At 49.5% G+C, this 21,008-nt stretch overlaps 1 pseudogene; it reads left to right on the forward strand.

Moving 5' to 3' along the window:
* Window positions 1-581: 581 nt before the first annotated feature.
* On the forward strand, window positions 582-16,595 carry LOC149354496 (endothelin-converting enzyme 1-like; annotated as a pseudogene).
* Window positions 16,596-21,008: the final 4,413 nt, after the last annotated feature.

Consider the following 21,008-nt stretch of genomic DNA (forward strand, 5'->3'; position numbering starts at 1 on the left):
AGGTGGTGTGAAGTGTCCATGACACTTTGACGATGCAGAATCCCCCACCTCAACTTGTACTTATGCAGATGCGGGTTCGCTACTACAAACGTTTGTAACACATGCGGAGAATTTGAAACAATTCACCATTATCTCCTCTCTTGCCGGCGGTTCGCATTTCAGAGAAAACAGTATTTGGAAGTCCCTCTTTCGAGGTTAGGACTCCCTTTGTCTCTACCCGTTCTGCTCTCGTTTGGTGCGAGCGCCACGGGATTCTTGTTTGCGGCTACCTTCATGATTACATCGTTGCAACTGGTCGCTTACCCTTTTAAATCCATATAAAATTCCACCGAATGTCCAAAAAGCGTATTTGATTTGGTTTGTTTTGTTTTATTCCTGATGTATCTAATTTGCTTATTAATTAAAGATTTTTAACAATTCATACATATTTTCTAATTTAAAACATTCTACTATTTTACTTAGCTTTTTTTCCCGCACTCATACCTCCTTGGCATTCACCACCGTACCTTGGTCAATCCCCCCGCGTGGGTCTGTGCCATTTTCATATCGAGAAGAAGAAGAAGAAGAAGAAGAAGAAGAAAATGAAGCCGCCTGACCCGACGCAAGCCAAAGATGACAAGAGCAGAAGGTCCACGAGACCACCATGCAAGAGCGGTGAACTGACCATGACGAAGCCACCGGAAAACTGTCCTGGAGCAACCGAGCAGGGAAAGCCACTCGAGGCTTCGCCGCAGTCCAGCGAGCGTCGCGAGGCGACGCTGGCGCAGAATCTGGCTGGTGTCGACGCCGCAGGACGCCTGGCACCTGCTCGGCCGTCGGCGGTCTGCAGGCCATCGCCTTCGTCCGAAGCTGTTCGCGGCGTGGGAAGCGACGCCGACTCGCAGGCTACCGCCCAGCATGGATCTGGTAAGTGGATTGCCAGGTAGGCCCGCATGACCTGCGGAGAAAGAACTCACCAAGTTCGACTCCAATCAGTTAATGAATCAAGTTTCTGAAGCGAAAGGTTCACTACGCTAGCTAAAGCCAAGGTTACCGTGTCTGGAGATTTCACTTTCATTTGACCTTCAGATAAAGCAAAGCCAATGAAAGGCGTATAACTGCCCCCCTGTGACAGTGGACACCTTAGTCGCGCTTTAAGCGACGAAACCGATGAAGAGCGGGAGCTTCGGACGCAAAGGAAAGGCGCATAACTGGCCCTCTGGGACAGTAGACATCTCAGTCGAGCTTTAAGCTACATGGCGGTAGTGACAGATTTGAGCTTCATGCGTTGGCATTGACGACCGTTATGTCAGAAACGCGGCACTGAAGCCATAGGCCGTCGGCGTTCAATGTGTTCATTGGCGTTGGCGTTGACAACGTTTTAGACTCTGATGAATTTAAGGAAAGGAAGTGCGGATGACTGGCTCCCTGGGTCAGTGAACGCGGGAATCGCGCATTGTGGGGTGGGGTGGTGAGATAGATGTGGGCTGAATGGGTTAGCGCTGTGGCAGACAAGCAGCCACAGCGCTAACGCTGTGGCTTCTATAGACGTTATAGACGCCAAGCCGCGTACAGTTGCCCGATACGCCATAGCTTTCGCTATTTAACCACGTTCAGCAGTTGTTAAACCGAAGCTAACTTTTTTGCGTGCCTGGCGATTATTTTTGCTCCCGTGATCGTTCAAGCAAAAATAATGCGGGTGCAACACGGAAGAATTGTAATTCCTATTAAATTTATTTCGAGTGCTGGTAATGAGATTGTACTAATGTTTTATCCGTCCTGCTATGCCTTTCGATGCTGATGCATCAAGGTACGTTCTCGACCAAAAGAAGGTCACACCTGCCTGGGGCGGATTTAGGGGCAACTTTTTGGTCTTACGAGCACAATGCATGCATTAATCATTTTTTGTCGATTAAAAAAGAAATTGACAGACGATTTAGCTTGGTTAGGTCAAACGTGACATATGCGCGCTATCACTTGTGGTGCTTTTGGAGGATTATAGACGCCTAATTTTATTAGATGTTATCTTCTTCAAAGTGAAGCGCTCTACATTAGAAGACACGGATAACCACGTGGTATTCGCTTACGACCACTAAATAATTTGTTATTGTATTTCTTCTCTCACGCTGTTTCTATTCCATCAACAGAACAGTGGCTGTGATGTACAGTTGACGTTTAGGTCACCTGAGGCACGGAAGAACTGCAATATAAACACTGATACACGGTTTTAACTAATTACAGCACTTAAACCAGACTCAAGAGGTAGAATAACAACAAATGACGTACCAACAGTTATATGGCCATTTTTTTTGCCTCACGTGACCTAAAGTTCAACTATACATCACAACCAACGTTCGGTTAATGTATCCGACAACGAAACAGATTGAGAGAAGAAAGTCAATTATACATTGATTAAAGGTCATAGGCGAACACCGCGGGGTGATCCATGTATACTAATGTCTAACGCATTGTTTTAAAGAAGAAAAGAAAGGCAAAAAGTTGCTGTCTATATAGTCCTTCAACATGATTGCTTAGTTTAAATTCGGACACCTAATCCCTACCTTAAGGGTATGACACGATAGCGTTAATGGGCTAATGCCGTTATATACGGAACTGATCATTCTCACTCTACATTCGTAGATCCCTGGGAGTCCTCATCCCCGTCCTGGCGCAGTGGTGCAGTGCTTAAGCGATGCGCCACTGCTCTGCGATGGCAGGTGCTGCACCCGTGGGGCTTGTGCGACCCAGGTTGTTCTTCCCTAGCGACCAATAATTAATTCCACTGCCACCTGCCACGGTGGGCACTTTGCTCACTATCCAGTGGGAAGCGCTCCCGAAGGTCATACTGCACACACGGCGTTAACCGGCTTTACCTAGCAGAGTGAAGCTGTCGCTTCAAAGAGAATGGCTAATGCGATGCTCTCTTTTCAGTTCGAGGACTTGCCATGTGGCATTGCTGGGACGGTCTACATCATCAAGGCTATCCTCATGCAGGAATCTGGGCAGGCTCCTGCTCTTATCATTGTCCTGTAGCCGCATAGAGAGGACATCGCATGCCAAAATTCATTAAGCATTGTTGTCATTGAGGCTCTTGTTCCTGGACACGTCCATAGTTGGGGCCGGACGTCCATTTCAAAGGCTGGCGTGGAACATTTCGGACATGTTCTGTATGCGTCTTTTTGAGAGTCGACACGTTAACGAAGGGATAAGGGCCACCCCAGCACTTATCCTTTTATGATAAGGGATAAGGATTATGAGGGAGGGTAAAAGTCTATGGGGCAATCTGGGCACGCGCTTTAGGATGGGAAAGTGGAGCGGGGATCATAAACGAGGTTAGTGGGGGATGCGCTATAGTGTTCAGTTAAGTAAGGATTGGTGCTTTCAAAGAAAGAAATTCTCTCGTTGAAAGGGGGCGGCCAATTTTGCTCTGGTTTAACGTGATAGCGTTATAGGCCCCTTTACTCAGCATGACACCGTCATGTGGCGGCCAGAGAAACATAGGAGGTAGGTGGGCTACCTAGGATACGTCACCTTGCCGCGTCATCACAACCCGCCCACAGGATAGTGAGCACACTGCCCGCCGTTGCAGATGGAAGTTAAATTAATGATTGGTCGCTCCGGAAGAGCAACGTGGACCGCACAAGGCCCACCGCTGGGAGCACCACCTGCCATCGCAGGGAAGTGGTGCATCGCTGAACCGCTGCACCACTGCAGTAGGAGGGGTACGAGGACTCCCACGGATCTATGAATGTAAAGTAGAGATTCACCTTGTGTACATATGAGAATTAACCCATTACGCTATCGCGTTATACCGTTAAGGCGGAGCTTAAGTGTCCCCTCCAATTTTTCTGCGCGGGACTGAAAGCACGCGTGCGCAACACTACTGGCCGCCAAAGCGTTTTTTTTTTCTCCAGAACGGACAATGCATTTCAAAGAAGCTAGGGACAAAACAGAGATATTCAGAGTCACACTATTTTCTAAAGCGGCATCGCACTGGCATAGACTGTACCCTGACCCCTCCTCTACATTATCCAGTAAGTAGTGTACCGGCATCATTTTCTCGGTTCTTAGGTTGGATTTTGACACTGGATGTTTAACTTCTCAATCTGAATGTGTCTCCTGAGCTGCCACTTCATGCTTTATGATGCTCCGAGACGAAACCACCATCTACCGTCTCTCACGCTCTTCTCAGCGACCTGTGATGTGAAATCAGCCTTGCGGACATTTAGACAGTAAAAGAACGAAACAAACGCAGTAAATCAGCTTCACTGCTCTTGAAATCTCAGCGGGGAATGTTTTGAGTTTAGTCATGTCTGTATGCTCGTTACCTAATTTTCACGAAAAAGCGTCAGGTACAAGCCGTCTCATGAAATCGTTTTGTCTTCCAATTTGTTTCCAACTTCTGCTATAGTAATCAGCTTTACGCACAAAATCGATATAATTTAAGAGAAACCTAAGCGTGTTGGAAATACTTTTTGCGGAAAAATGGTGACTGGCATGTAAGCGCGGGAAAGGACTCCGCCTAGTTTTTCGGATTCAGAAGTGACGTTTTAGGCAGCTCGATGAATGTATTTACGGGAGAAGGCCATGAAAAGCAATAAGCCTAGCGGCGTTGCTTTTGTCTGTGCATTCTGTTTGCATAGAAAAAATTCTCCTCCAACACAGCCTCAGTTTCCTACTTAAGATCGTTAGCTACGCGAGCTTCAAGTGTTTACAACGGTGTGCTCAGCAAACGTCGAGAAGACAAAATCCAGATATCCTCGAATGTTACCTCTCCGGAAACATCCTTTCTTAGCAGTGTTCCTGTATAGGCTCCCGCAGGGAGCAGACTTGAGCGTCTCTTTTCCCTCGCCGCTCCGAACGCCATTCGCCGAGAGGCGATCACACGATTTTCGTGATGTGAAGTGTTAAACACTTCGCGGAGAAGCGGACTTCACAGCCGCAGTGCCGAGTGAACCCTTGTCAGCTCGACGCCTCATGTGAGCCCGCGCATTTCATACATTTTCCGTGCACACCTGTGGCGTCAGGTTTGATGTTCTCCAGTGGTAGTGACGGACGCAGTCGTCAGCTATGACTGGGTGCAACGCGCCAAACTGCAGCAACCGCACTGGAAATGGCAAAGCGTTTTACTAAGCAGTGCCATGTGGCAGGTCGGCGGCTGAAGTGCGTCGGCGACTTGATAGGGAAAGTAGGATAGGCAAAAATCGCATGTGGACAAGTTTCGCAAATATTGATGCCGCGAATAATTTCAGCTAGAAGACAGCGAATCAGCCTATAACCTCTCCTTCAAAATAATCCAGGAGTCGCGAATTGTTTTGATACTGCGACCTCAGCCGAATCTATGAAGAAGGAGTACAAGAAAGCAAAGTGGAACGCTAATTTATTTTTCCCGAACAATAAGGATGAAGCAGGCAGAAAAACCTACCACAGTAATCAACAACTATTATAATTGTAAAGGTCAAAAGATAATGCTTTTTTACTAAAAATGAGGAAAGTTAATCATATCAACGTGTAAGAGTACTTTCAAGGTCCCTTAAACGTTCGTCATTTCACTGCATTTAGCAACGGGGTGCATTTTATGAAATTTTTTTGGGCATGCAATTGAGTCTTAAATTTTTTGGTTATGTCAGACTCGCTTGTTCAATGCATTGGCGTTGCTTTAGTCTGCTTGCCTGCAACCAGCTGCAGAATTATTTCAAGGCAGCAGCCTTGAATGCCTCATCGTTGTAAGCAGGAGTTGTCGACGGAAATGTCACGCTTTTCAATTGGTCGAAATGCTCGTGACGTCACAGTGCGCGAATTTCGAACGGGGCCAATTGTACTTTGGCTAGTAACCATGCAACCGATTAAAGAGATGGTATAGTGATGCTCCAAGTTAAACAAATAAATAAAACCAAGTAGGAAATCGGTCGAGTTGGGCAATCGAACCAGGGTCAGCTGGAGTGCCAGACGTGCACGCTAACCACTTCGCTATGCCAGCTCCATGGTTTGGAATGAACAAAGGCGCGTCTAGTAAATACAATGTCTTCGTTCACTCTCATCTTCCTCCCTTCCCTTACGGCGAGGTTCAGGTGTCCACCGAGATATGAGATACAGATACATTTCCTTTCCTCAAAACCCAATTTACCGACGAGCAAGGCGTAGAGCCGAACGGGCGATGGCGTTCTGTGGACTCCCTGGCAGCGTTGCAGGACGCTGTTTACAGCCACCTTCGCTATGTCCGGTATATTTCCTCGTTAGATAGTTGATGAATTCCATAAACGTGTACATCACAACACGACGAATCGTTTGAGACCATCCGGAATCCCCTGCGACAAATGATTCGGCCGTAATGGACGTCTGGCGGTCCTCAGAATGCATGGTTTGGGGACTGAGAGATCGTCGTTGCGAATCCCGCACATATTTTGGGCTTCATCTACATTAGTCATTTTGCCATCAGGACATGCCAAGTCATTTGACACCACTTGGTACATTCTGCGTCATACGGGTGGCTTTCAGAATTTATGTGAATGGTAGTCCAGGGGGGGGGGGGGGAGGGGGGGCTGCCATACTGGCATATATGTAACGAATGGTAAGTATAGACATGAATGGAGGCGGTACGCGCCCCCTGTTGCTGTGTGATATAATGTGGTCACGTGGTTACTGTTCAGGTGAATTTGACCTCCATTGCAGACCGACGCGTCCTTGATGAACGTAAGTAGTAAGAGCCAACACTCTTAAAAACACCGCTCCATGTATGTTCGGAATGACAGTGGAGCCATGTTTATCAATTGCTCCTTTACCGCCCCTGGTCGCCGTTTAATCCCACCAGTTTAGCTCGGTCCACTGAGCCTTTCTAAATGCATTGACGGGGTAGCAGGTTTCAGTCGCATTCGCCTAGGGCTGAAGCAGGGGTGACTGCGGAAACGGCTAAAATTATAGAGAGGCTCCAGAGGTTACTGAAACCGGTTCGCTCTTCGCGAGTGCGCCATTGCACAGCACCTCACCTCACCTCAGCGCACAACTAACCCTAGAAAAAAAACAAAGGCGTGCTACAATGGTTTGTACTCCGGGGACTAAGTGCGTTGCCACAACCATTTGTTCCTCAAAAGAGGTCATTACTTCCTTGAGGTTATTATAAAAATTCGGCACAGACACTTAAGACTGCTTAGGTGTGAAAATGCGAAAGCGTTAAATTGCTGAAGTATGCTACGTTGCAGAAAGACTATGAGCCATGACTATGCATACTTTGTAAAAACTCTATATACCTTACGGTACGTTTATTCTAAAGTGTTGAGTCATGCTACCTTGCAGAATGACTGAATCATCAGTCATGACTGTGACTACGAGGCATAACTAGGCGTAATGTTTGTACAAACTTTATGCACCTCACATTACGTTACTTGTGAAGTACTGAGTCATGCAACATTGAAGAAGTAAAGTGGTGAGTAATGCGTCATGACTATGCGTCATCACTACGCATACTCTGTACAAACTCTGTACACCTTACTGAATGTTACTTGTAAAGTGCTGAGTCATGATACGTCGCAGAATGACTGAGTCAGGACTTTCATAGGTGATAGTACGCTACGTTTTATCATTCATGACTATGCATGTTCACTTAGATGTGTTGTGGCATCCTCGGAATTTCGTGCCACAGATGGCGGACGCCGGCTTTTGTGGCACTGCGACATATATCTCGCATTAATTAATAAACAAACAAAACTGCACAAGGGCATCGGCTACAGCTGTAGGCGATGACCCCACGGACTGTACCGATCGTAGTGAGGACTTAGTGGTGCACTCAGCTCCAGTTTACCGATGTGTGGCTCCGAGTGCACCAGAGTCGTGCATTTTTCGCTGACAGTATTCTTCTGCCCTATGGCTTCCAGAGCGCACAGGCGGCAGCAGCAAGAGAGCAACGGAGCAGTCGGCGGCAGACGTCCTCGGCTCGGGCCGATCGCGCCCCTTCTGTCCGACGGTCCCGGTGCGGAACCAACGCCACTGGCAGAGGGGGTGCCCAGAAGGGGTCGCAGCGTAGGGCCAAGAGCAAGGACAGCGTGAGTCTCCTATAAGCGTTACCCGTTCAGTGGTGATGTCGTTCCGCTGATGTACACGATGTCGCAGGACTGAATCCCGGCCGCATTTCGGCGGATGCGATGCAAACCACGCCCGGGTATACTGTGTGTTGTCAGTGGACACTAACGGATCCACTGTGGTCGAAATATTCCAGAGCGCTCCCCTACGGTGCCTGTTTCTGTCTCCTATTCCGCCCCTCTTTGATCTCTTTCATTAGGAAGCGTCTGCGCCTTTCCTTTCCTCACATACGCATAAACATTTGTGTCAGTGAACTCGTGCGGGTAAATCCCTGATACGGCACTTTTACTCCTGCAGTTGCTTATACTTTCGAGTCTGCATGTTTGGAAGAAATATGTAAATAGGATGTAAATAGCTTTGTTTTTGTTTTTACCTCTCCACAATCCTTTTTTTTGTCATTTACAATCTGTACTTCCTATGACTTATCGCCCTTCCCTATCGCTTTTATTTCTGCCGACCGCCAATGTTCGCGATTGAAGCTATCGATAGTTTCTGCGGCGTGCAGAAGAACCCCAGGTGATCGAAATTTCTAGAGCCCTTTCTGGTCAGCAGCCGCGCGCCATAACCACTGAGCCAAAGCAGGGCATGAAATACTTTCAAATGAAATTCTTCTGATATTTCGAACTACTGAGGTAGCGGAATGGCTCTTTGTTTGCAGAAAATCATGCGAACTTTGCCTTGGCAACCGGAATAAACCATCAAAAAGCCAATGAATTACTTTTTCTTTTCACAGTCCGCTTTACATTCCTTCTTCGCAACTGTTCCACTATGAGGCAGTTTTAAATCGATCACCATTCCGGTGTCATGATTGCGCAACATCATTTTTCTCCAGGCGAAAGCGGTGGCTCTAGTTCGAAGGTGTTACAGCCACCTGCCAGGTGTCTCAGGTGTTGCGCATCACATCGGACCGAATTCCATATTCTCTATGAAATTCATTGCTTGAAAATGTTATTAACAGCAATGTATAAGAAATCTTCTCCCCTAAATATATTGCGCATGTCACTGCACTGACCCTAAGTAAGCAATGGATTTCGAGTTGGTGAAAGCGTATGTCATTTTGCCTACTTTGTGCAGTGGCGAGCGCAACCGTGACGCCTGTGCAGTCGATGCATAAGAGGAGTTCGTTTAGGGTTGATGTGACGTATGCTACTCTTAAGACGGCCCAGACGAACCGGCCGCACTTCGTTTTAGCCCGGGGCTGTGGGCCTGAAATAACTGTGGAAAAACACTGCCTAAGAAAGAAAAATAAAAAAATGGCCTGCAGATGGTGCTACTCTACTGCACAGAGCTGGCGACTTTGTAGGCGCAGTCTGAAGCTGCTTTAATCAATTTGCATCTGTCTTTATGGGACGAAAACACCGTCATTTAGGCCTTCCGGCGTATTTTTCCCGGCATCTCTGCACGCAGTACTTGTACAGTAAGACGAATTTCATATTTTGCAACAAAACGAGGCCTCGAAGGCTGTTTTACAAGTAGAGGTGACGCCGTTCCTTAGGCACGGCACCGTTGCTCCTTGCCAGTTATTTCAGAAATGTCTGTTGCGGTACACTCACGCCACAATGCCCACGCGCAAGCATTTACGCTTCGCGGTGGACAGAAACGCAGCACACAACGACGCTACGTACTCGCGGGGGCACCCACCGTCTCTATTCGCGTGGAAGGGAAAAAAACTCTTGCGTTTTTTGAGAAATTCGGTTGCAACGAGAAGCACATGCAAAGCAGCGAAAAATTGAAACCAGCGCGACTTTTGAGACAAGGACCAGATAAAAGACGAACACCAACGCGCGTTGGTGCTTTTTTGCCCTTTCTCTGCAGATTGTCTTAAAAGTTGCGCTATTTTGCGTGTCTCGCTGCCATGAATTTACCGGCTAGCCCTTCCAGCCACGATCGCAAGGCGCATGAAAACTGCAGGGTATAGAGACCATTGCACTGTTGCAAACGTCGCGCTCAAGCACCGTGCCGTCGTGGAGAAAACGTTGAACACTAATTATAAGTCTTAATAGAAAACAGTCTATAAAGCAAAAACACGATGCCCTTTTCCAAGTTCCTTCAGAAATTTTACAGCTTCCATGTCTATTTAACGAAACGAAATTTTCCGGCTACGGAATGTAACAAAACCTTACCTGCTCGAAAGCCTTGAAAGTATGACGCGTTGAAGTTAATGGGTCCCTTCAGCTGCCTGAGGTTCCTTTTTCATACCACTTCGCAGACACGGACCCTTCTCGTTATTTCGTTTTGCTTTATCTTGTTTTATTATGATTATTATATTTGCCAAAATACATACACGGCCTTCCTTTAACGAAGTCGAGCGAACGTTCCTCATTAGTAGAGGGGCAGCGATCGAATCGAAGCGCGACCATTTTTCTCCACAACGCAGTTGCTTTTCTTCCTTAGAGGCCGTACGTAATGGCAGTAGAATAACATCACGAATGACGTCGAGTAATGTGCAGCGACATCCTCACTGCTGTACTGTATGATCGTTGCGGGATGTTCGAATTCCAAGAGCGAGGTCATGCGTTTGCGATGCCAGGACTCTGTCGACCAATCCCGATTTCCTCGACACGCCGACGCCAACTGCGACGGTTTCTCCGCTGAACGGGACCCTTAACCCTATCGCGTTAACATCGGTAGCTCTTCATTGCACGCTCGCTTTGGAACGTTGCGTACAGCGCTGTTCGGCACATACTCGACGCCTCACAGGACGCCTCACGTAGAAGCTGCTTGCTAAGACAAAGAAGCGGTTTGCGGGGCCCCATGCGGCACAGCTGCCCGCTGCTCCACAGAACGATGCACGGATGCGCTTTCCTTCGCCATCAGTGGCCGGCGTGTGTATCGTGCCGCCGTGGCATCAGCAGTATAGACTTACAAGCAAGCGCTCTTCTGCGATCGTCGAGTGTGGGACGCGCGGTACACGGGAGTCCAATAGAAGAGGCCGCCACTCAAGTATATGGCGGACAAAGGTCTCCAGGATGCGTGAGCGGCTACCAATGACGACATCGTTCCAATGGCGACAACGCCCTGCGTAGCCAGGGCTGCGCAGGGCCGGATTAAGAAAAATGGAGGCCCTGGGCTAATGCGCATGTAGGCCCCCTCTCCTTTCCCTCTCCTTTTCCTTCACTGATCGCCCTGCCGCCTGCTACACTACTGGAATATATCCCAAGTTTCATTGTAATTCCACCAAATTGGAAGGAATGAAGTGCAATAAATGTAATTCATGCAACAGTAACGCATTAGCACTAGCTTTACAGCGCACAAAACACAACACGACTCTTGGAACGCGCGACACGTGTCCGTCTGTGTTCGAGCGCCGAACGCCACAGAAGAGGCACGTGAGCCGACCGACAACTTGCGGGGCTGCATTGGAGCGCGTCGCCTCCACTCCTCTTTCAGTGACGCCGTACACAAGCGAACAGACTGGTTTTCATTCGCAGCACTGTTTTAACGCTAACGCATAAAAAAAAGGCTGAGCTAGCTTCCTACAGTTGAGCTGGGTACTCCGGCAGTGACTGTGGAACAGAAACGCTCGTTAATTAGTGCCCCGAGAGGGCGTTATTAAAAGTTAATAATATTAATTTGATTACACGATGAGCGTTTACTAGTGCCTTCGTGGGGCACATTTTAATAGCAGGATTTAAGTCCTTGTTCAGTGGTCAGCGTTCTCGGCGCTGAGCCGAGTACCCAGGTTCAAACCGAGCCACACGGCGGCCGAGTTCTGATGGAGGCGAAATGCAAAAAGGCGCCCATAAGCTGCGCGATTTCAGAGCCCGTTAATCTCCAGGCGGTCTAAATTATTCCTGAGCCCTCCACAACGGCACCTCTTTCTCTCCTTTCATTCACACCTGCCTCCCTCCCCTCAAGACGAGGTTCAGTTGTCCACCTAGAAGTCAGGCGCCGTTTATTTCCTCAAAAATTCAAGTTGACCTGGCCTTACAAAACCAATCCCAAGAAAAAAGAACGAACAAAATAAATCGCCCCGGCCGTGGCGGTCGCATTTCGCTGGAGGCGAAATTCTAGAGGCCCGTGCACTATGCTATATCAGTGCACTTTAAAGAACCCGAGGCGGTCTAAATTATCCGGAGCCTTCCCTACGGTGTTCCCATAGCCGGACTTGATTTGGGACGTTAAAGCCCTTGAACCTAAACATATACCCATAAACGAGTGTTTCGCTTTCCTAGCGGCCGCCGGAGCACAAAGTGAAACTTTGGGACTCCCAAGAAGCTAGCCCAGCCGGATTTGTTTTTAAATTTGGTAAAGCTCTGACGACCAAATCTGCGGGAAATTCGAGCTCGAACAATCCACCCGTATAGCTGAGAGAAGCATTCTACTGCACGCGTTTATTTTCTCAACCGCCTGCATATGATACTCGCACAAGTAGACGCTTCTTCAAACGCCGCAGCGCATTCTGGTTTCTTTTTTTCCTACCCTGCTCTAATCATACTTGTGACACTGAAGCGCTGCATTTCCTGACATTTGTAAGCCACGCAGAGGGCGCAAATCAAGTATTTTTTACATCCAGCACCGCATCGCATATTAGGGGATATATTTATGGTTTTTAAAATTAATTAATCATTTTTAAGGGGATATGAAAGCAGTGCAAGCGGAATGCTTGGCCGCGAGGCTTTCTGTAAAAGCGGATGTTATGTCGACGCCAGGATTATCAAACACAGTACACCTTCAGATGCCACTGTACGGGAAGATAGACATGGAAGCCACGAAAACCCTGCTGCAATCCGTAAGCAAACGCATATATCGCTTGGTAAAAAAGCCCCCCCCACACACCCCCCTCCGTACCACCCCCCCCCTTCCTCCGGGGTGGCGGTGGATTCTTATTTTTGCAACTAGACAGGCTGTCTCCAGCTGATTCGGCTAAACGAAGTTACATTATGTGGGGCCCCGTCTCCTCGTCCCAGGTTTCTCGCTTCATACGTGTCGCACGAAGTTCCATTGCCTGTGGTTCCAAATACTAAGCAGGTTAGAATGAATGGGCCCCCTTCTCCTGCCGTCAGAGGTGAGGCCCTTTCCCTTTAATCCAGCGCTAGGGTTACGCGCTGTGATGCGCGGTATTCAAATGACGTGATAGCTTGCAGACAAGTCAGTTATGCGCACAGATCATGTTTTCCGTATCCTGGTGACTTCGATACCCCATAGTACAAACCAGCACCACTGTGCCTCTCCGTTTCCAGCCCCACGTGGTTGCTGAGAGTGCAACTGGGTTCTAAGCACTGCAGTGAGTTGAATCTGCGTCGTCGCCCGATGCCGACAAGTGACCACTAACTCCGATCACTTGACCGGCCCTTGCACGTGCCTCGCTATGACTTCGTCGTCTACAGGCGCGAGCTCACCCCGGACACGCGACCAACCCCTGGACGCACCTCGAGCCTCGTGCTTCATGTAAAGTGTATGGTGGGCCACGCGGTCGTGAGACGCCGCCGAGCGCTTCAGACGCCTCTCAGGCGCTGCACTTAGCCGGGAGGCGACTGCCCCCAAACAGGCGGACGGGTTGCACGGAGGGAGCACGTGACAGTGACGCTGGCCGCAAACGTCTGCAAGTCTGTGCTCGATATTTCATGGACTAAAACTGACAACGTGCGCGTCTTCCTGCGCTGCTCGAGGTGCGAGCGTCCTCGCTCTGCCGAAGCCACAGAGGGCGTGCGTTTTAAGCACTTACAAGGGAAGGAGTGGCGGCAGCCTTGTTGTAGATATACACCTGTACAGTAGTGTAAAAATAGGGATTAAGGAAGGGGTGAAAGGGGCGGAAAAGTTAAAAGGAAGTCATAACGCTTACGCTTGATATCACTGAATTTCAGATTTTATGCACGAAGCGAACTTAAACGTGTATTTCTTCGACAGGCTGAAACACAACACAAGGCGAAGAAGAGGAGCAGAGAGGACTAGAAGTTCCTGTCTTTTAAAGCCTATTGCTAATTTGTAGAGTCACGGAGAAGATAATCTGAACTGACGGCGCGATGATCGACAACTACCGGTGGCGTCATGCAGCTATATATGGGCATATATCTCGATAACGAGAGAAACACCGGCATGAGGTTGGAAAGAAACGCCTCTTCTCGATGTGTGGTCATCTCTCTGTTGATTCGTATTTTCGCGCCTGCACGGAGAGACCGGAAGGTGTTTACAGTCGCTCCGGCAGTTCCGGTCAGCTTGTCCATGTCTGTACGGCCAACCTCATCTCTTCATCTCGACTTTATTCATTATTCATTAGACACTTAGGACCAAGACGAAGCGCTTCTATCGTTAGTGTTTTTTTTTTACTGCGTCACCGCTGGCGGAAGATGATAAATTTAGGCTTCGACGAACTCGTTTTCTGCTGTAGGTTTGAACTTGCTATAGATTTGAATAAGATACTTTACAAGCTGCAGGGCCCATTGGTTCGCTGATTGCACGCCGCACATAAATGCAATGAAACAAGAACTGCGAAACCGCTTCATTTCCCTGCGCCTTCTTTCCAGGCCTCGAAGGCTGCGTCTCCCGATTCGGCCGCCGCTGGGCCGCAGGCGCCTCTGGCCTCGGCAGTGGCTTGCTTGGTCCTCGTGCTGATTAGTGCCGCGCTGGTGGCCTACATTCGACTGGCCCATACGCCCGCGCCCCAGGAACGGGACGGCCACCTGTGCCTGAGCCCCCAGTGCCGCTATCACTGGCAGCTCATTTTGGCCAAGGTGAACTGGAGTGTTGATCCGTGCAGCGACTTCGAAGCGTTCGTCTGCTCCAAGTGGAGGCCGCCGCTCGACGACCCTCACGCGTACGGATCGGCGCTGGCCTATCACGCCGTCGCGGCCTGGTTCAACGGATTCCACTCGCTGGTAGTGAGGGGCGCGCGTCGATTTTCCGCGGTAACGAAGGCGCAAGCCATGCTGCAAGCCTGCCTGACCAACAGTGGCGCAAATGGTTCTTCTGCTTCTTTACTGAGGCAGTTCATGTTACAGCGAAATATACCATAGCCAGACGATCCCCTCCCTGGCACTAGCCCTTTCGGGGTCCTCGTGGACCTGGCGTACAACTGGGGGCTGAATATCTGGTTTCGGCTGAAACGGCTAAGGACGCCAAAGAAAGCACAGCATGCCCTGCTCTTCAGGCCAGCTGACTTCGCCCCGTTGTGGATCGCTTATAAGGAACTCGCTATAAAATCGGAGGGCGTTGTGGCCTACTGGAATAGGTTCCACGACGCCTTCGCCGTGGGCCAGCCTCGGCGTAGTGATGGCGAAATCGAGAAGATTGAAAGTGTCGAACGGAGCGTGTTCGCAGAGCTTCAAGAGATCCTTGACACAGAACTTGCCACGCCGGCTCAATTCTTGCTAAAAGACATTTCTAATGTCACGACCAGTTTGTCTTCAGTTGACTGGACACGAGAGCTGAACTTAAACGCACGAGTACAAGGTGGTTACGATCCATCAGACTTAATTGTGACCAGCGATGTAGCACTCCTGCAATCTGTGGATAATATCCTTTCCAAGTTTGACGCACGTTCTTTGCTGATGCACGTGTCCTGGTTTTTCATACAAGCGTTTGCTCCACTTGGAGACCTTAACCTACTGCCAAAACGACAGGAGGAGGACTGGCCGTCCGCCCTTAGGCGCAACAGGCTGTGTGCGGCTGAGGTAGACGGCTCGTATCAGCTCCTGATCAAGTCGCTCTTCGTAGCTAATAGTTTTACAGCGGCGTCCAGAAAGGCCATCGATGGCTATCTCAGTCTCGTGACGCAACTGGCACGTGACAAAATATCCAACCTGTCCTGGGCTCCCGACGAATCCATCCGACGTACTGCGTCCTCAAAGCTCGACAGCACTCGGGTAGTCCTGTGGCCACCAGAAAACCTGCTAACCGAAGATGGTCTGGCCGCTGTGCACGCTAATTTCTCGTCCAGCGAAACGTCCGTGGTCGAGCACTGGCTGAGCTCTATGATAGCCAAGCGAGCGCTTCAGAGAAAACCCGAGTACGAAGAGATACTGGACTTGCCTTTGGACTACATGCAGCCATTGTTCAGATACGATTATTTCTCCAATAGAGTGCTCATATCGGCCGCAGCCCTTAATCTGCCCACCAACTCAGGCCAAGGAACAAGGGCGATGTTATACGGCGGGTTAGGTTTCTCTTACGCTCTGCAGCTGGTGAAGGCTTTCGACCAGGGAGGACTCAGAGTGGATGCTGACGGCAACTTCAACCCAGACTCGTGGGTGCCACAGCAGTGGATCGACGCGCTCTCCAACGAGTCGGCCCTGTGCTCTGGGTCGTCTTCGGGAGCGAGTCTTTTACCGGAGGTTCCGGCGCTAGAATTAGCCCACGCCGCGTACGAGGCGGCACCTGCTGACATACCGCAGCCGGGACGCGTCACAAAGGTGTTCACCGAAGATCAGGTGTTCTTCATCACCGCCTGCCTCAGCTTGTGTAACCTGGCGCGCAACTTCAGCTCACTAAGGGGCGACTGCAGCAAGGCTGTCGCAAACTTTGCCAAGTTCTCCCGAGCCTTCTACTGCGGCCCCCGCACGCCCATGAACCCTGACACGAGGTGCTATTTTTTTTACTAGTTGTTCTTTGTGTCGCCCTCTCGTGCCACTGTGCCCTCTCACGCCATGCTCTCCATTTCGAAGCTCTTCGCAGAACCTGTTTTGATTTGTCAAGCATGCCTCTAGCAGGAAACAGTCGTGTCTAAATTTTTAAATGCAAGAAAAGTACGCGATGAGCTGGTAGAAAGCAAAATCAAGCTTAACAACAGCTGTTTTTTATATAGCAACCAGAGCGCACAGGACAGCTCAGGCTACCCGTCAGAAAACAAGTGTAGGAAATGTTCGCGATCACTTTCGACCATTCGCACTGCATGGGGTCATGAATAACGAAGTAAGGAATGCGTTGTAACACACACACCGAAATAGCAAGGACTTAACGGTCATTAACAATGATGCGCTAGCAGGGCGTGTCCCCAAGACAAGCTGACTAGCTCCTAGGAAATCGATCCAGAATCGTGGTTAACCTATAGTAGTAGATACCATGCTTGCTGCGCATGAAGACCGTGTTTCCTCTCACAGACAGTCTTGCTCCTGACATCAGTCAACTTGCGAGGTAAGATTCCTGGCTCAGGTTAACTGTTTGAAAGTTCGCGCTTGAAACTTTTTGTTTGCTTTCTTAAGTGAAATGGACGAGCTACTTGAATCAGCGGCCGTCGGCGAAGCGTTGGGAGGCCACTTATAGGTCGTGTGCTCATGTCAATGAGTTAACGAGTCGTTGTCTGTACGGGGTTTGCGAGCATGCACCCCATAAATATACAACCGTAAAATTCTCGCCGTATCAAGTCGTATTGAAAACTGCCCCTGCAAACACTCACTGACGCTGCAAATCGCATGAAGTTTCTTTAACGGCCAACGTTCTGTCCTTGTTTCTTGCATTTATGGCGTCGCATACATGTACGCGTGAAGCTTCCGTTTTTGGATTATGGCGCATAGTTACGTACTGGGGGCGCAGCTCGGAACTGCGTCGGGTTCTGGGACAATGGTCTGTGTACTCGTTGAATTTGTTTCCACATGTGATTTTGCAACCTGACCGCATTACAAGTGACCATTCCTTCTGTATAAACAAGTCTATGCAAGTCGGGAGAAGCACACTACACTTCGTTAGATTGGTTTTATCTTAAGGACCAAGCGGGCTTCACTAATGGCTGTTAGTAAAGGCTGCCATACTTCGACGTGTGGCTTGGCGCAGACACAAAAAGGTGTTCCAGAAGTTAGGCTATTCACTGCAGCGCCATGCAGTTACACACTGCAGAGGTAGCCAACTATTGCCCCCCCCCCCCTTGTGTAGAGGTTTGGTGGTTGTGGTTTAAAGGTTGTGGCCTACGGAGGAACGCCGCCACCTTGTAAAAAACAAACGGGGATTGGCATAGGTTGAAGCATTCGTGTATACGAAAAAAGAAACGCACATGCAAAACCAGCGACGCATAAGGGAGCAGTTAAAATACAGAAAGGTACCCTCTCGACATTACTCGCAGGTAAGTAGCAATGATATTTGTGGACCAAAAAATTATCGAAGACACTTTGGAAATTCTAAAGTATGCTTGGCGAAAGCCTTGTGGTCAACCCACTGCCGCTTCCCCGAACCGCTTGGTGCCTGGCGGGCTTCCCGCATGTGCAGTTTTTGTTGTCCTTGGCGACTGCGGTCGCTTTTTGTGCGAAACATATTACTAGAGCTACACTACAGCCCGTCGAGCGCGGCGGTGGAGCTACCACCGTGACCACGTGACACCACGTGACCACGTGACACCACGTGACAACATGACGTCAAAGCAGAGGAGAGATGGGCTGCCGGCTCGCGCGGTCGGCCGCGGCGGTGGAGGCTCCACATCAGAGGCGCGGCGGCTGACCACGTGACAACATGACGTCACAGCAGAGGAGAGATGGGCTGCCGACTCGTGCGGTCGGCCGCGGCGGTGGAGGCTCCACATCAGAGGCGCTGCCTGCTGCTGCTGGGGGTACATCAATACAGTCCATAGGGAATAGTGGCGGTGGTGGAATAACTAAGGGTGTTTACAGTGTACTTTCCATGGGTGCCAAGAATGCTGTTGTAGCCGGTGCTGGGGCAGCGGTTGTACACTCTGCATTGAATTCACCGATGATCCCGTATATAGCTGCCACGGCAATCCTTGCTACACTTCTAGTGGTTGTATTAAAATGACCAAGTATTCAACCAAGGAAAGCCATGTATTACCAAGCCTAGCCATCAATATGCTTCGCATCTGACTAGGCTTAACCTTAGCTAAGCCTCAGCCATTTTTTATTGTGTTTCAGAGCGCAGCTCTTTGGAGCCCGTTTCGCGACGTCGCCGTTGCCGGTTCGGCGTTCATTGTATTCATTGGCAATGGCGTTGACGCTTTACACTGCGATCATTTTAAGGAAAGGAAGTGCGCAAACTGGTTCCCTGGGTCAGTGGACGCCTGAATCGCGCTGCTGTGCTGCTCATGCCAACGTTTTTAGATCTAAAAACGTTGGTTGATGCGGCCGTATGAGCCGTTGCCTAGCTACTGTCGCGGTGGACACCCGAACCGCACCGTACAGGAAGGGAGGATGTGGGAGTGAAAGAAAGACAAAGCGGGGCCGTAGTGAAGGGAATGAAAATTGTATTTGTGGAAAGGAAATTACGCAGTAACCGTCTCGCATATCTAGGTGGACACCCGCCATCCGTTTGTAGAGGAAAGAAGTGGGAGTGAAAGTAAAAAAGAGGGACCGTAATGAAGAAAAATAATTGCCGGAAAGGAAATTACGGAGGAGGTTGCGCCGCTGCGCAGAGAAGAGGCCACAGTTGGTACGATTCCAGCGCACGGACGGACACCGCGAGCATGAGCCATTAAAGGCTTTCGCCTTAATACATGTAGTATGCATCCGCCAGTGCGGGAGTCCGTTTATTGTAGCGCCTGGTGTGGTACTCCCGAAGACTGTGACACTTCGAGAATAGCGCTCGTTGCTCGCTGAACGTCGACGCGCTGAGAGGCTGCTGAGATGGCCAGGGAGTCGTGGGGTAGTGGTTCGATGACAGCGCACCGTTGAGCGTGGATCATTATGTGTCAGATCATGCAGCTTGACATGCTGGAGCTGTTCTCTCTACAATCCGTTGGGTGGCTCATAGGGCGAAGCGCATACGCCCAAACACACACGGCCGGCTCGAATTCGCTCCATCTGTGGTTCATTCTGCGTGAACTAACTCACTTGCATCACTCGCAAAGCTGGGCGTCGTGGCGAGATGGTATTGGACTTTTACAATAATTATAAAAGTAGAGCTATTGCTTAGTTTTGACTTTATAACAATTATGCTTCTGCATAGCCTCATAGCAATACTTTAAATTGCCGTTTTACGGGAGGCATACGTTAGGAAGCAGGAAAACGTGTCAATTACCAAGCTGGTCAACAAAAAAACTGGCGACGTTTACGCTTATGACGTCATCAACAGCTGAACTAACACCACTGCAGGACAAAGGACTCCCTAATCTCTCTCCAATTAGCCCTATCGTATGCCATTTGCGATTATGGCGTAATGTGCGAAATCAGCGGTGGCTGAAAGGCTGTCTACGCATTCGCAGACAGCCCTGTGCAGCGTGCCGTTGCTGCGCCGACTGTGGCATGACTCTCCGTATCCGCGCGGGCTAAAGGTTACACTCTCGATCACGCGAGAGACGCAGAGCAGCTTTACCTTATCCTACAGAGTAGCGCCGTCTTCTTCCCCTCCGGAAGAGAAAGACGCAAGCCCTGCTTCAATCGGGCCATGGCCAGCTGTGACGTCACTGTCGCGTGGTTGGGCGGCTTGCGCGTCATGCGGCGGCTCTACGAAACTCTGATTGCGAACCACGTCAACGCGAAGATTCAAACTTCGTACCAAAGCGCTACAATGTAAAAACTAACGTAAGTGCTTAACGTAAGTCGGAGTAGTGCATTTTAGAATAGCAGGATCGGCATTCTGCTACCACAATCCCTTTCATACAGGCGCCAGTTGAGAGTGCCAGCTTCAGGCGCGCTCCTGTCACTGCGCAGGCGCAACCAGGTCCTTGTGCAATCGGATCGGGGTAGCGTAACACGGATGGCGCTATGCTTAAACTTTGTTATCTGTACTTCTCTAGCCTGGTTTGGATTTCTCAAAAAGTTGGCACAATCTAAATATGTTCGTTTGCTCGCATGAGCAGGGTAGCTGTATACGCACGAACTTGTCCTTTGTGTTAATCTGCTAGGCGAATTCAATATATTGTATTCTTGTTCTCCCCAATGCGCGCTTTTTCGTAAGTGGTTCATTCTGAAATAGCTGCAGCATTACACTAATGTGTAATCCTGACGATTGTTTAAGGCAGCGCATCAAAAGCCCTATGCGCTGCTTCTGTGTGCATGCAAATACTGTTTCCCTGTGTTACGGTCCCAGAAGACCACGCAAGAGGCCCGCCCGAAGACAGCTTGTATTTCACATGCCCA

This window comes from Amblyomma mixtum, chromosome 3 (genome assembly GCF_055824585.1).
Source record: "Amblyomma mixtum isolate Tamu chromosome 3, ASM5582458v1, whole genome shotgun sequence".
NCBI classification, from domain to species: Eukaryota; Metazoa; Arthropoda; class Arachnida; order Ixodida; family Ixodidae; genus Amblyomma; species Amblyomma mixtum.